This window comes from Lolium rigidum, chromosome 3 (assembly GCF_022539505.1).
Source record: "Lolium rigidum isolate FL_2022 chromosome 3, APGP_CSIRO_Lrig_0.1, whole genome shotgun sequence".
Classification (NCBI taxonomy): Eukaryota; Viridiplantae; Streptophyta; class Magnoliopsida; order Poales; family Poaceae; genus Lolium; species Lolium rigidum.
Window position 1 is genome coordinate 161471682 of NC_061510.1, and position 6763 is coordinate 161478444.

Below are 6763 nucleotides of genomic sequence, written 5' to 3' on the forward strand. Positions count from 1 at the left end.
CCAGCAGGGGAAGCCAGAACCATGAACACAGCCTACCATATAGCCGTTATGAGAGCCATAACCGATATTCGGGAGCATAAGACGAAAGAGCTTATGGGTTCCGAATTCACACACATTCCTCATATGGAGGAGGACGATGATCCCATGCTGAACCATTTCAAATATGCAAAACGCAAACCAGGGGAAGCCGCAAAATACATGGACAATAGCCGCAACTTACTATCGTTGTTCTTTCAGTTGAACCGTCATTTGACGGGAGCAATTGATACAATGCTAGAGGAGTTTATTGAACCCAAGGAGGAGACAAAGGGGAAGGAACCTATGGAGAATGAGGTGCACACACCAGTTTACTCAGCTGGTGACTATATTAGTATTGACCACCCTGAACGAGAAACTACACCCATTACACCTGGGAACTATCTTAGTAGTTCCTATAGAGGATATGAGGGTGGAGAGGAATCCGGAAACAATCAGCGTTCCGTGACTCCGATAGAAAACTCCACGGGTTGGCGTTGGGGGTCTGATACTGGAACTCATAGTACCTCAGCGTATTATGACGGGGAGATGAATGAAGATGCCACAACCCAGCACCAGAGTTATCCGTGGAATGAGGAAGAAGTTGGAGGGTATCCGACACAGGTTGAGTCGGATACGAATGTAGAAAATACCAATGGTGTAGGTACAGGGGAGTACACCCGATGGGTGGACTATGATGCACTTAACGATCAGTTTGTGAACACTGATTTCTCCCTAGGATCATCATCTGATTCAGATTACCAGCCGACGGGGAGACCTTATGTTCCAGGGTCTATCAGGAGGACGACACGTTCGACCGGATGGAAGCCTGGGATGTACCGGGAGTGAAGATCGACTAGAGTCCACCAAGGGAGGCGAGGCTATAATACACTAGTACCACGTGTATTATAGTATGTAATATTTGTATAAATTTGTACATATACTTTAATAACTGAGATTGCATACTCACATCAACTTGAGTATTGTAATAAGACCACTTAAGTATGTATATACATGGTATATGTTTTGTATGATTTGGATTTGCTTCTTGATTTCCATTGCGTGACTAGTTCTGTGCACAAGGTTGAGCTCAGAAAACTTGCGCATGGAGTAATTATGAGTATCATCTTGTGTTGCAGAACTAGGGGGTTATGTCGGGAGCGTTAGGAGAGGAGACCGAAGCGCAGCGCATGGAGCGCGAAGCAAAACAAAAGGAAGAGGCTGAGGGAGCAGCCAGAGATCAGTTTCCACCACCACCACCACCCATGACGCAGCAGAATTTTGTTCAGTACATGCAGCTAGTGGAGGAAAGACAACGTGTAACGTTGGAGCAGCAGAACAAATTCTTCCAAGAATTGCTGCAACAGAACAGGGTGGAGAGACCTGAGAATCCGGGAGTCACCTTAGCAGACTTCCAGAACACCAAGCCTATATCTTTCGCATACGCGCCCGAGCCAATGGACGCGGAAGATTGGCTTATGGATACTGAGCGAAAGCTCAATACCGTTGGATGTAACGACCAAGAGAAGGTTCGTTATGCTACCCACCTGCTGTGTGGACCTGCCGCATCGTGGTGGGACAATATCGTAGCCGTTTATCCGGCTGAGAAGGTATTTACCTGGGAAGAGTTTAAGAGGAAGTTCAGGGAATCAAATGTCCCTGAGAGCATTGTGGAACTGAAGCGTCGAGAATTTGAAAGTCTCGAGCAGAAGGACAAGGCCATCCTGACTTATGTCAGGGAGTTTTCAAAGCTGTCCCGGTACGCTGTTGAGGAGGTCAACACCGAGGACAAGAAGAAGAAGAGGTTTTTGAGGGGGTTAAGTCCCCAGTTCAAGGTTCAGCTCAGGATGATGAGGGCGACAGAATTTCAAGAGTTGGTGGATGCAGCCATCACTCTTGAAGATGACTTCAAACAACTGCAAGATGAGAAGAGGAAGAAGGCCAAGTTTGAGCCTAAGAGGTTTGTTAGCAACAAGCCCAATACCGGCTTGAGTTTCAAGCCAAGGTACAACAATAACAACAACAACAACTACAACTACTACTACTACTACAATAGCAGGAAGAACCAAGCGTTTCAGACTGCAAACCAAGTTGTTTGCCGTAGCTGTGGAGGTACGGGACATTTTGCCAAGGACTGCAAGAAGCCCAGGATAATCTGTTTCGGTTGTCGTGAGGAAGGACATATGCTTAGGGATTGCCCTAAGAATAAGAATAAAGGAGGTCAGTCCGGAGGAGGAGGAAGCCGAGGAGGGAACTGGAAGAACAAGAAACCCTTCGGCAAGTTGAACTGCACCAGCTTGGAGGAGGTGGTTAACTCCGATCAGGCAGTGATAGGTACGCTCCAGATACTCACTCATCATGGCAAAGTACTTTTTGATACTGGTGCAACTACATCATTCATTTCTCAGCAATTCATCATCAAACATGGGATTAGTTGCACTAAGTTAGATACACCCATAACTATACTTTCCGCGGGGGGAACGATAGTAGTAACCCATACCAAACAAAAACAAGTCATTATGATCAATAAGTGCGCATTTGACGCAGACCTGTTCATTTTACCGATGAAGGACATTGATGTCATTCTTGGTATGAACTGGTTAGAAGCTAACGGAGCATTGATCGACTGTGTGAGCAAGACCGTGTCTTTGAAAAGCCCCGATGGAAGTAGAATGATCTATCAAGGAGACAAACATACCCAGATCGAAGTCGAGTTACAGCTGAACAACATGAAGGAGGTGAAGTTAGAGGATATACCTGTAGTAAATGAATTCCAGGATGTGTTTCCTAAGGAATTACCTGGAATGCCACCAGATAGGGAGATAGAATTTACTATCGACCTAATTCCAGGAACAGCACCAATTGCAAAGGCACCATATAAGATGGGGCCTAAGGAGTTGGAAGAACTTAAGGAGCAATTGGATGACTTGGAACAGAAAGGATTCATACAAGAGAGTGTTTCACCATGGGGATCACCTGTGATCTTCGTAGATAAAAGAGATGGAGGTAGAAGGATGTGCGGAGACTACAGGAATTTGAACAATGTCACAATCAAGAACAAGTACCCACTTCCAAGAATACAAGATCTATTTGATCAAGTTAGAGGCGCGGGAGTCTTTTCCAAGATTGATCTAAGATCCGGTTATCACCAGATAAAGATCAAGAAGGAAGACGTTCCAAAAACTGCCTTTGTTTCAAGATATGGACATCATGAATATCTTGTAGTGCCTTTTGGATTAACCAATGCCCCAGCAATTTTCATGAATCTCATGAATAAGATTTTCATGCCATGTTTAGACAAGTTCGTCATCGTATTCATCGATGATATCTTGATCTATTCCAAAGATAAAGCTGAACATGCTGAACATCTGAAGATAGTGTTGCAAACACTAAGAGAACATCAACTCTATGCCAAATTCAGCAAGTGTGAATTTTGGCTAGATCAAGTAGAATTTCTTGGTCATGTCATTAGCAAAGATGGAATAGCTGTTAACCCGAGCAAGGTAGCAGCAGTTTTAGAATGGGAAGCACCCAAGACTGTCAAAGAAATCCGAGGATTCCTAGGAATGGCAGGATATTACCGGAGGTTCATTGAAGGATTCTCCAAAATAGCAGGACCAATGACGAAGCTGTTAAGGAAGAATACACCATTCGTGTGGTCAGAGGAGTGTGAGAAGAGTTTTCAAACTCTAAAAGAGAAACTCACCACAAGCACCGGTGTTAGCAGTTCCTGAAGTTGGCAAGGATTACACCGTGTACTGCGACGCATCCAAGCATGGATTGGGTTGCGTACTCATGCAAGATCGGAAAGTGATATCTTATGGATCGAGGCAACTCAGACCTCATGAAGTGAATTATCCAACACATGATTTAGAGCTAGCAGCAGTTGTATTTGCACTCAAAACATGGAGACATTTCCTTTATGGAGCCAAGTGTGAGCTCTATACAGATCATAAGAGTCTCAAATATTTCTTCACTCAGAAGGAACTCAACATGAGGCAGAAAAGATGGCTAGAACTGATCAAGGATTATGATTTGACCATCAATTACACTCCCGGAAAGGCCAATGTTGTAGCAGATGCCTTGAGTAGGAAGAGCACCGGCGGAGTGGAACAAGAAATATCACCGGAGTTGAGGAAGGAAATAAGTCAAGCCCAAATACAACTTTGGGAGAAGGAAGCTCATGAGGGACTATCGGCTTTGCAAGTAGCCGATGAGTTGAATGTTAACCTGAAGAATGAGATAATGATGGGTCAGCTGGACGATCCATTCATCGTGGAGGAGATGAGAAGAATAGATGAAGGAAGACCATCAGAATTTCACCGTGGAGAAGCTGGATCATTATGGTTCCAGAAGAGAATTTGTGTTCCGGATATTGCTGAAATCAAGGAAGTAATACTCCGGGAAGCCCATCAAACACCATACTCCATTCATCCGGGAAGTACAAAGATGTACATGGATCTAAAGGAGTTATTCGGTGGAATAATATGAAGAGAGAGATAGCACAATATGTGGCGGAATGCCATACCTGCCAAAGGGTGAAGGCTGAACACCAAAGTCCGGCGAGAAAGTTACAACCTTTACCCATTCCAGAATGGAAATGGGAGGAGATAGGAATGGATTTCATCACCGGACTACCCATGACTAATAAAAAGAAGGACATGATATGGGTAATCGTGGACCGGTTGACGAAAAGTGCACACTTTTTAGCAGTAAACCAGCAAGATAAAGGAGAAAAACTCATTGATCTTTACATCAAAGAGATTGTGAGCAAACATGGAGTGCCCAAGAAGATCGTGTCGGATCGAGGATCCGTGTTCACATCAGCATTCTGGAAGCAACTACACGAAGCTTTAGGATCAAAGTTGGACTATAGTACCGCCTATCATCCTCAGACAGGTGGACAAACGGAGAGAACTAACCAGATCTTAGAAGATATGCTTAGGGCTTGTGCCCTAGACTTCGGAGGATCATGGGAGGAGCACTTGCCACTAGCAGAGTTTTCATACAATAATAGCTATCAAAGCAGCATCAAGATGGCACCGTTCGAAGCTTTGTATGGAAGAAAGTGTAGATCACCTATATGTTGGTATGAAGCCGGAGCAAGTAAAGAGTTTAACCCTGATTATGTCAAGGAAAAGCAACAAATCATCGACATTATCAGGGATAGGCTCAAGATAGCCCAGAGCCGATAGAAGAGTTATGCCGATCAAAAGAGAAGAACATGGGAGCCAAGAGTTGGAGACATGGTATATCTTAAGGTGAGCCCGATGAAAGGACTCCAGAGGTTTGGAGTAAAAGGAAAGCTCAGCCCTAGATACATCGGACCTTTCAAGATTTTGAGTCAAAACCGAGGGTTAGCCTTCGAATTAGAACTACCGGGAAGGTTATCACAGGTTCACAACATATTTCATGTGTCGCAACTCAGAAAATGTTTAAAGACTCCAGATGAACCAGTATCACATGAAGAGCTTGAGTTACAACCAGATTTGACATACATCAAGAAGCCAGCAAAGATTCTCGAGGAAAACTGGAAACAACTCAGGAATCGAGCGATAAAGTACTGCAAGATACAGTGGAAGCACCATCCCGAGAGGGAAGCCACCTGGGAAAAAGAGGAAGACCTGAGAAAAACGTACCCCGAACTTTTCAGGTATTACAACCACAACTTCGGGACGAAGTTTTCTTTAAAGGGGAAAGGCTGTAATATCCCAGGTTTAGAGACGATCGAGGGGTAGATTTTAGAAAGGGATGTGCATTGCATTGTAATTTACGGGGAAATTACGCGCTTTTAAACTAAAACTGCATCGAAGAGGGACAAGTTTCTCTCTCGACACCTTACAGGGTTAGGGTCTCGAGAGTGCGACAAACCTGTTCCTTATTCAACTAAACTAGGGTTTTGAGAAAAGAGGGGAGAGTTTGCATCACAAATTTAAGTTGCATGATTGAATTACAAGTTAAGTTGTTTGATTGAATTCAAACCAAATTTGAATTTGAATTTCAAATTCCAACATCAAATAATCATCACATAATTCAAATTTGAGATAATTTCACAAACAATTACCATTAAGAAATAATACAAGTAATACAACTATTACATTAAGCTCAATAAGGAAAACTTGGGCTTTATTGATCATCACACATATAATACATTGTCTTTACAATATTCAGATTTGAATTATGGAAATACAACAAATTACAAGAATTGAATTATAATGAAAAGAAAAGAAAAGTACAATTTAATGTTCTATCCTAACACTACAAGCTAGTCTTCATCTAGTCTTGTACTTGATGATCTCCATGATCCTTGGAGCATCAGGTTGTTTTCCTGCACACAAACATAAAGCAAATAAAAACAAGTGACATGCCAAGTGGCAATGCCAATTGGCAGGTTAGCAAAAATATTGCATCAGGAGGGGATATGATCAAGACTGCCGAGCTGATCCACTCTCACAGCCAAGTGCACAGCACTTGCACACACACACAACCAGGCAGCTCACCAGGCTGTGTGCATGCACAACAGCACACACAAGCCAGGGGAGTCACCAAAATGGTGCCAGGCTCAGCTGTCGACCAGGAGAGCAAAGTGAGGATGATATAAAACCTTTTTCCATCCAAACCCTAAACATTCCATCGACACAAGCTCCTGGGTAAGTTCACCAAGAACAGCAAGAACACTTAGAACAGGAAGAACAACAAGCCACCAGAAACCATCCAGGGGCAGTTTCACCAAGAACTGTCAGCTGTG